The sequence below is a fragment of the Bos indicus x Bos taurus genome, chromosome 8 (genome assembly GCF_003369695.1).
Source record: "Bos indicus x Bos taurus breed Angus x Brahman F1 hybrid chromosome 8, Bos_hybrid_MaternalHap_v2.0, whole genome shotgun sequence".
Lineage (NCBI taxonomy): Eukaryota > Metazoa > Chordata > Mammalia > Artiodactyla > Bovidae > Bos > Bos indicus x Bos taurus.
In genome coordinates, this window is record NC_040083.1 from 23,016,895 (window position 1) to 23,026,212 (window position 9,318).

The 9,318-nt window shown below is 42.3% G+C and overlaps 1 pseudogene; it reads right to left on the reverse strand.

Moving 5' to 3' along the window:
• LOC113897929 overlaps positions 1-1,743 on the reverse strand; it is a 5,556-nt pseudogene extending 3,813 nt beyond the window's left edge.
• Between the last annotated feature and the right edge of the window lie 7,575 nt (positions 1,744-9,318).

A 9,318-nucleotide genomic window follows, 5' to 3' on the forward strand; every position in this document is an offset into this window, starting at 1 on the left:
TACTTCAACCTCATGCAGTACCTGGAGTCCAAGGAGTACGACAGGTGTGCCTGACAGTCGTGCAAGTGCAAATACTCACGAACGTTCTTTCCTGATGAGACTAACAGGTTACGTCCGTGACTGAATCCCCACCTGTGGCTCTGGGAAGGACAATGTGACTTTGAGGAACTCTTCAGCCAGCAGAGGCTCTTAAGTAACTGACAATGCAATGCACTGGATTTCATTGGACATTAAAGACTAAGCTATTTTAAATGATTTATGCATTATTTATTTATTTAAACTTTTATATGAGAAATAAATTATTTATGAAACAAAAGTCACGTGGCAGTTTCAATCTCAACTTGATTTATGTGACAACACATATTAAAAATTGCAGAGCACCTTGGAGACATTCATTGCAACAAGCCTGCAGAGTAGTAGAGTTTCTGGCCCTGCCTTTGAGGCATTTAAAATACAAGAAGCTGGTGGAATGTCCAAGTTATATGCATGCTCTCCATGTACCCATTCAGTCTACCTGCGTTGTCTTGTTCACTTCTTTAAATGTACCAGATAGCTCATGCCAGAGGGCCCCTCTATATGATGTGGGGGTTATTTCCTCTCTCTTTTTTCCTTCATTTTGGGGAAATGTAGACCACGTTACATTTGAGAGTCTTACAAAGTAAGCCTTCTTTATGCCAATAAAATTTGGGCAAATGCCACTTAATTTATAAAATTCTTACTCAAGTAAATGAAAAATCCAGACCTTTCTAAATGTTCTCAGTTGCTTGTACACTCCAGCGCTTATTTCCAACAACATAGTCCTGACAAAGAGGTTTCAGGAACATGAGTCGAATTACTTAAGACTGTCTTTGGGGGTCAAGAAATTGTAAAAAACGCTAAGTCACTCAATTAAAAATAAGTGAAAGGTCATCTTGAAAATATTAAGTTTACATCCATGAAAGATAGAAAAGTAAATGATATTAAATACTTGTTTTAGTACACAAAATATAGTTTAATAAAGTTTAATAAAATGCTACTGTTTATACAAAATATATTTTAAATTCTATGCTTATATACAATACTTTCTATAAACTTTTAAAATTGGAAACGTGAGATATTTCATTTAAAATAAGTATATAATTCAATAAAAATTCGGAAAAAGAAAAGCTGTGTGCTTTTAAAATTCCTGTTTTCAGCTATTCAACACTTACTCCCCCCACTTCAAGGCCGAATCCTTGAAAGACCCTGAAAATTCCAGAGCATTCCAGGGGCGCACAGTTCTTTGCTCCCTGACCCAGGTGTGGCCGCGTTCCGTCTCACCCCCAGAAAGTCCCCCAAACCGTCCCATGGTTCTTTTCCCCTGGCCACCGCTGAGTTCTCCTCTGTCTGCAACGCACTCCCAGGGTCCCTCAGTCTCGTCGCCTTGGCTGTTTCTCACGTTGTCCAAAATGGCTCCAAGCCTGTAGTCTCACTGACTCCACCTGGCTCCCGCTTTGTGCTCAAGGTCCTCCCATCGTCCCATCTCTCACAGTCTCACCCCCAACGCCGGGTTTTCTTGGTCCACCACCGCGGTGCCACCCCTCCAAGACGATTGTCTCATCACCTATGCGCGCTTTCACTTCTGTCCGCAAAGCCGTCCCATCAACTCGAAGCCCAAAGCCTCAGCTCTGCCACCGTGTTTCATTTTGCCCAACGCCTTACCGTCTTGCCACAGCGAATAGTCTCGTCGCCACTTCCAGGTTCCCCTGTGTGGATCACACCCATCCATCGTCCGGCAGTCTCATCCCTTCGCCGGTTTTAACTTTGTCGCAAAGCTGTCCAATCGTCCCACCACCAGTAGTTTTTCGCCACCGTCACGTTTCACTGTGTCCGCAACGCGGACTCAGCGTCTCAAAGCCAAGCAGTTCCCAGTATGAGAAACGCCCTCCTATCACCCCATAGCCAATAGTCTCTCGCTTCCGCTGTGCTTCACTTTGAGCACCAAGCCCGCCCACCGTCCGACAGCGAATAATCTTAGCCACCGCGGCATCTAGAGTGAGCGCAACACCGCCCCCAGTGCCCCACAGCCTCTGTCTGGCGACATCGGCTTTCACTGTGTCACTTTGCAACCGTCTTAACCGCACCAGCCTCACCCACCCGCCACCCCGCCGGATTTCACGTGGTGCAGACTCTGTCCCAGCGTCTCTCGCCAATATCTATCGCCTGCGCTGTTTTACACTTGCCTCAAGCCCTCCAACTTCTCAGCGCCTCATCTCTCTCAGAAACCCCGCCTTGGGGGTTCTTTTCTTCAAACATGGCCAGTTCGGGTTGACGTGTGGAAAGAAAGCCCCACTACTCAGGCGATCTTTCCGAACATGGCAATATTCTGGCTCCCTACTGAGGACAGCGGAAACCAGCCCTTTCCATCAAAGGGCTAATGATATGCGCACCCTTGAATCATGCTCCTATAAAAAGCTCTGTGGAAACTGCGTTCTGTCTCTCCAGCACCACCACGAGAGTCATCTGCTAACTCTCAAGACTGCGATTCGAAAGCAAAAACGATGGAACCACAGTGTTTGCGCTCTCGCGATCGCCAGGAAAACAGGCTGTCTGCGGTTCCATCTCAGCGCTCTTTGTTTCATCGTTTCGCGGTGCTCGCGCGCCCCCTCCGGCCATCTGCAGAATCACTGACATTCTCTATGGCCCACATCCACTTGCTGGTGGAAGGAGTGATACTCTGCTGCATCCCTGCTTTGCTCTTTCGCTGGACTGGGATCCACTGCCAGAAAGACAAGGAAATCTTCAAACACTTGAAATAGATGCAAAGGATCCGCCTCAGTCGCGCTAAAGGACAAAGTCGACTTCAGATTTCCTTGGAAAAGAGAGATGATCACTCCAATGCAGACGACTCAGGGCCCCAGCAACCACTATCTGATGCTCCAGCAGAGCTTCCAATTCTTCACCACGGAGGACAGCCGTGCTACTCTGTAGCCCGGATCAGAGTGAAACAACTGGAGCATGCAAGGACATTCTGTGCTGTTCTCATTGGAACTTGGTGCCCGGGAGTATTTTCATGACACCCATCTCTACCTCAGGCAGCTGGAATACAGCCACTTTGCCTGAGACGCTGTCACAGTGGAAATTAAAAGTGCTTTTCCCTCATGTAAGAATCCTCAAAGAAATGGCAACAATGAAAGTGTTTATATTTGTAACTCTCGCTAATGAATTCCATTTTGTTCTTCCTGTTGTAAAGCAATTGCAGCCCATATTTCCTCAGGCACTGAAAACTGAAATGAAAATCATGATTTTTCAGAAACAGATGTGGACCACAAAAGAAATGTCTTTTCTTCTGTAAAGATCTTTTGATCATCCTTTAAAAGATCTCTTGATGTCTGGGACTAGTATTTTCTATACTCAGAGTTCAGAGTTTCTTTCTCATGGACAGGTCTTCAGGATCCTCTGTTCTTAAAAATCTTTCTCAGTTAATTCTAGGTGCTATGGAGATAAAGAATAAACTGTGTGGATTTTCCTCATAATAGAAACTTATCTCTTTTCTTCCTGAAGAGCACCTTCTGGATCAGGTGAGTCTTCTGGTTTGCTCACATTCAAAGGTGATTCAGGGACATGGGTACCTTCTTTTTGTGGCTTTTTCCATCATCAATATGTGACTCCAAGTTGTCTGTGGTACTTGGATCTAGTAGACTCGGCAGTAAAGGATGAAGTCTGGTGGCTCACAGGGGATGTTTCCAAGCGCCAGGACTACACAGGGTGAGAGCACTTCCTCTCACGTTCCATGGCCTGATTTCCTCATGGGAATCTCATTGCAAGCAAGTTGGGAAACTATTGGGTGATGAATGGATGAAAAGATAAGTTCAGGGTGCTGACTTTGAAAAATGCACAACATGATAGTTGAAAGTTAAGTGTCTGGGGGCAAAATGAGGACTGCAGCCCAGGAGACAGCACATCAGATAGCTCTGAGAAGCTGTTCCAAAGACACACAGAGGATACATGTGATTTTGGTGAAGGGGCAATACATGTAATCATGTGCCTATTTTTTGTGGAAGTTTTCTGCCAGTGTCATGAAGGTTTCCTGGAGTCACAAGAAGCAGTCATCACCATGAAGGATTTCCATGCTTTTCTAATATGAGGAGATAGAAAAACAATTGAGTTCTTAAAATGGGCTCCTGAAAATCGCTAACCTTCTGAAGATTTGTTATTCAGTTTTCGCTGCACACAGCATGCCTCACTTCTGCTTTCCACCTTAGATCCCTTCCAGGGGTGTTAAAAATCAGCAGCTGCAAGAACACGTGATTGAATCTTTGTAGGTAGATGGCAAGCCAATGGCACGTGCTAGTTTGTACTGACAGGGCATGAGACCATGTTCACGTTTGCACTATTGTTCAAATGAATCTGATGGGGTCGAGGGGAATAATACTGTTTTGCTTCCACACACTTCCTTAAAATACAATCTGACCCAAATGCTTTTTCTCGAAGTTCAGCTTTGGGGAGAACGACAAGAATGCCAGTCATAGTTCACAGTATCATCCGCTTTTGAAAGAAATATTCAAGCTGATCCCAAAGTCATTGCCTACAGGAAAATATCCACAGTGTAGACACATTACGGGGCTTTCCTTACTACCTGAGGGAGACAAGAAAAAGAATCAGGCAGTTCCTTGCAACTACTTGAGGATGACTGAAGAAAACGTGATGAGTGAGTCTTCCATTTGGGTCCAGGCCCAAGAGCCTCATCCTGATCCTTCTAAATATTGGAAATGGAAAGTTGAAGACAGTCTCCTAAAAATGAGCTTCAAAAAATATCTCACATATGCTGTGTGCAGAGTACAAAAAACAAAACAAAACAAATTTTTGTGTCCACCAAGAGTTAAGAGATAAAATTAATTTGCAATTGATGAAACACTTTATAAAAATATTTGACACATTACTATGCTTAGCCTATTAATAACCACTACCCAGTCACCTAATTAGTCTTGCTGTTATCCTCCTGATGAGTAACATTTATGGTGCAGGAGAATAAATAATAGAGGATAAGATAGCAATTCAAGTAACCATTTGCTGTTCACCCTTTTATGTTAAAGTAGCAAGACACATGTATATACTTATTTAATATATATTGTACAAGTGTGTGTATTTATATATGTGTATGTATTTTTGTTCAGTCCCTTAGTTATATCCGACTGTCTGTGACCCCATGAACTGTAGCATGCCAGGCTTCCCTGTCCTTCACTATCTCCCAAGTTTGCTCAAACTCATGTCCATTGAGTCAGTGATGCCAAGCAACCAACTCATCCTCTGTCACCCCCTTCTCCTCCTGCCCTCAATCTTCCACAGCATCAGGGTCATTTTCAAAGGGTCGGTTTCTTAGCAGGTGGCCAAAGCATTAGAGCTGCAGCTTCAGCACCCGTGCTTTCAATGCATATTCAGGGTTGATCTCTTTTAGGATTGACTGGTTTGATGTCCTTGCAGTCCAAGAGACTCTCAAGAATCTTCTTCAGTACCACAGTTCAAAAATATGAATTCTTCGGCACTCAGCTTTCTTTTTGGTCCAAATGACATCCATACATGACTACTGGAAAAACCATAACTTTGACTACGTGGACGTTTGTTGGCAACATGGTATCTCTGCTTTTTAACACACTGTCTATATTTCTCATAAAATTTCTTCCAAGGAGAAAGAGTCTTTTAATTTTGTGGCTGCATTCACCGTCCGTAGTAATTTTGGACCCCAAGAAAATAAAATCTGATAGTGTTGCCACTTTTTCCCCATCTATTTGCCATGAAGTGAAGGGACTGTATGCCATGATCCTCATTTTTTGAATGTGGATACAACTATATATGTATAGGTATTTTTTGGGGGGGTCTGATTTAGCTGTACCTCAAACTGGTTCTCTAGAAACGTGGTTAATTTAGGTCAGGGAAACCATAGATGTTATAGAGATTCTGTTTTACATGATAGCTGAAGATTTTCAAAATTTGAATTTTTGAAATTGCTATTATGGTGGAAAATTTATGTACTGCGATTGGCATATTCATTCCAAAAAATCCTCTCTGTTTTGTTTTCCATGCGTGCAATCTGAATTGTGATACACAGAATGAAATATTCTAAATACAAAAGAAATGTTTCAACAATTAGAACATTTAAATAGAATTTGTGACTACAACAGTTCCATGTGAAATCTTGATGCTTTTCTAAGTTAAAATTAATGAAACTCTATGTGAACTTACAATTTAACAGATGAGATGGCACTAGTGGTAAAGAATCTGCCTGCCACTGCAGGAGACAGGCGATGTGGGTTCCATCCCTAGGGTGGGAAGATCCCTCTATAAGGAAATGACAACCCACTCCAGTATTCTTGTCAGAGGACCCTGGCAGGCTACTGTTCACCGGGACACAAAGAGTCAGAAGAGACTGATGGACCAAACAACAACAACCATGCAGGAAAGTATAAAACTAGAGAAACACAAAGGAAAGTTTGTGTGTGATTTTCGATGTTATCATGGTTCACATAAGAAAACAATATACCTCCTGGAGTTCGCAAGTTATCACTAGAAGTCCCAATGCTGGAATGTTTCTACATTTAGTTAAAATATAATAATGAAAATGATTCAGTGTCTTATATGTGTTCAGTTCAGTTCAGTCGCTCACTCGTGTCCGACTACAGTTCACTCGCTCAGTCGTCTCTGACTCTATACAAACCCATGAACTGCCGCACACCAGGCCTCGCTGTCCATCACCAAATCCGGCGGAGTTCACTAAAATCACCTCCATCAAGTCAGTGATGCCATCCAGCCGTCTCATCCTATGTTGTCCCCTTCTCCTCCTGCCCCCAATCCATCCTGCCTCAAGGTCTTTTCCAATGAGTCAACACTTCGAATGAGGTGGCCAAAGTACTGGAGTTTCAGCGTTAGCATCATTCCCTCCAAAGGACTCCCAGGGCTGATCTCCTTCAGAATGGACTGGTTGGATCTCCCTGCAGTCCAGGGGACTCTCGGGAGTCTTCTCCAACACCACAGTTCAAAAGCATCAATTCTTTGGCGCTCAGCTTCCTTCACAATCCTACTCTCACATCCATAATGACCAATGGAAAAACCATAGCCTTGACTAGACGGACCTTTGTTGACAAAGTAATGTGTCTGCTTTGGAATATGCTATCTAGGCTGGTCATAACTTTTCTTCCAAGGAGTAAGCGTCTTTTAATTTCATGGTTGCAATCACCATCTGCAGTGATTTTGGAGCCCCCAAAATTTAAGTCTGACACTGTTTCCACTGTTTCCCCATCTGTTTGCCATGAAGTGATGGGACCAGATGCCATGATCTTCATTTTCTGAATGTTGAGCTCAAAGCCAACTTTTTCACTCTCCTCTTTTACTTTCATCAAGAGGGTTTTTAGCTCCTCCTCACTTTCTGTCATAAGGGTGGTGTCATCTGCATATCTGAGGTTACTGATATTTCTCCTGGCAATCTTGATTCCAGCTTGTGCTTTTTCCAGCCCAGCGTTTCTCATATGTGTAATACAATTCAAAAAATTTATAATCCTCCTTGGAAACCATGTTAGATCTGAAATACTATCAAGACCATGAGAAAAGTACCTTACCTTATTTTTTAAATTGTACATATTTGTAGCTCATCAAAAACAAATATATGAGTCAAGTATGTTTCATCAAGAAAAATAATAAAACAATAGAAAAATATGTAATTCACTTTATGAATGTGAAAAAATGGATAGGTTTAATGTATGAAATTCATACTTTGGAAAAAATGATATGGTCATAAAGTGTCCATGGCTAAGGATATAAAAATAGAGGGAAAATGGCTAATGCATGTAATAATGAAAATCCATTTTTTCCCATTATTGAAAAAGAAGATGAATACGTGCGTCTAGGAACATACATTTCACATTACTAGAATCACTAGTGTGAATGCGAATTGTTTTTCTTTACTTCTGTATTTGCTACTTTATGTTTAAATTGGCAGGACAGCTCACTGTTCTTTGATTTCTAATTTCCTGCCTTCTTCCCAGCTGGAGTTCAGAGGAAACCAATATAGCCAATCTCTAAACTCAATATGCCAGGAAATTTGGAAAACTCAGCAGTGGCCACGGGACTGGAAAAGCTCAGTTTTCATTCCAGTCCCTAAGAAAGGCAATGCCAAAAATGCTCAAACTACCGCACAATTGCATTCATCTTACACACTAGCAAAGGAATGCTCAAAATTCTCGAAGCCAGGCGTCAACAATACATGAACTGTGAACTTCCAGATGTTCGAGCTGGTTTTAGAAAAGACAGAGGAACCAGAGAATAAATTGCCAACATCCGCTGGATCATCGAAAAAGCAAGAGAGTTCCAGAAAAACATCTATTTCTGCTTTATTGACTATGCCAAAGCCTTTGACTATGTGGACCACAATAAACTGTGGAAACTTCTGAAAGAGATGGGAATCCCAGACCACCTGACTGCCTCTTGAGAAATCTGTATGGAGGTCAGGAAGCAACAGTTAGAACTGGACATGGAACAACAGACAGGTTCCAAATAGGAAAAGGAGTACGGGAAGGCTGTATATTTTCACCCTGCTTATTTAACTTATATATAGAGTACATTATGAGAAACACTGGGCCAGATGAAGCACAAGCTGGAATCAAGATTGCCAGGAGAAATATCAATAACCACAGATATGCAGATAACACCACCCTTAAGGCAGAAAGTGAAGAACAAAAGAATCTCTTGAGAACATGAAAAAGGAAAGAGTCGGCTTAAACCTCAACTTTCAGAAAACTAAGATCATGGCATCCAGTCTCATCACTTCATGGCACATAGTGGAGAAACAGTGGAAACTATGGCAGACTTTATTTTCTGGGGCTCCAGAACCACTGCAGATGGTGCCTGCAGACATGGAATAAAAAGCTTACTCCTTGAAAGAAAAGTTATGACCAACCTAGACAGCATATTAAAAAGTAGAGACATACTTTGCCAACAATGGTCCATCTAGTCAAAGCTATGGTTTTTCCAGTAGTCATGTATGAATGTGAGAGTTGGACTATAAAGAAAGCTGAGCGCTGAAGAACTGATGTGCTTGAACTGTGGTGTTGGAGAAGATTCTTGAGAGTCCCTTGGACTGCAAGGAGATGAAACCAATCCATCCTAAAGGAAATCAGTTGAATGTTCATTGGAAGGACTGACATTGAAGCTGAAATGCGAATACTTTGGCCACTTGATTCGAAGAGTTGACTAATTTGAAAAGACCTTGATGCTGGGAAAGATTTATGGAGGGAGGAGAAGGGGACGACAGAAGATGAGATGGTTGGATGGCATCACCAACTCAATGGACATGAGTTTGCGTAAACT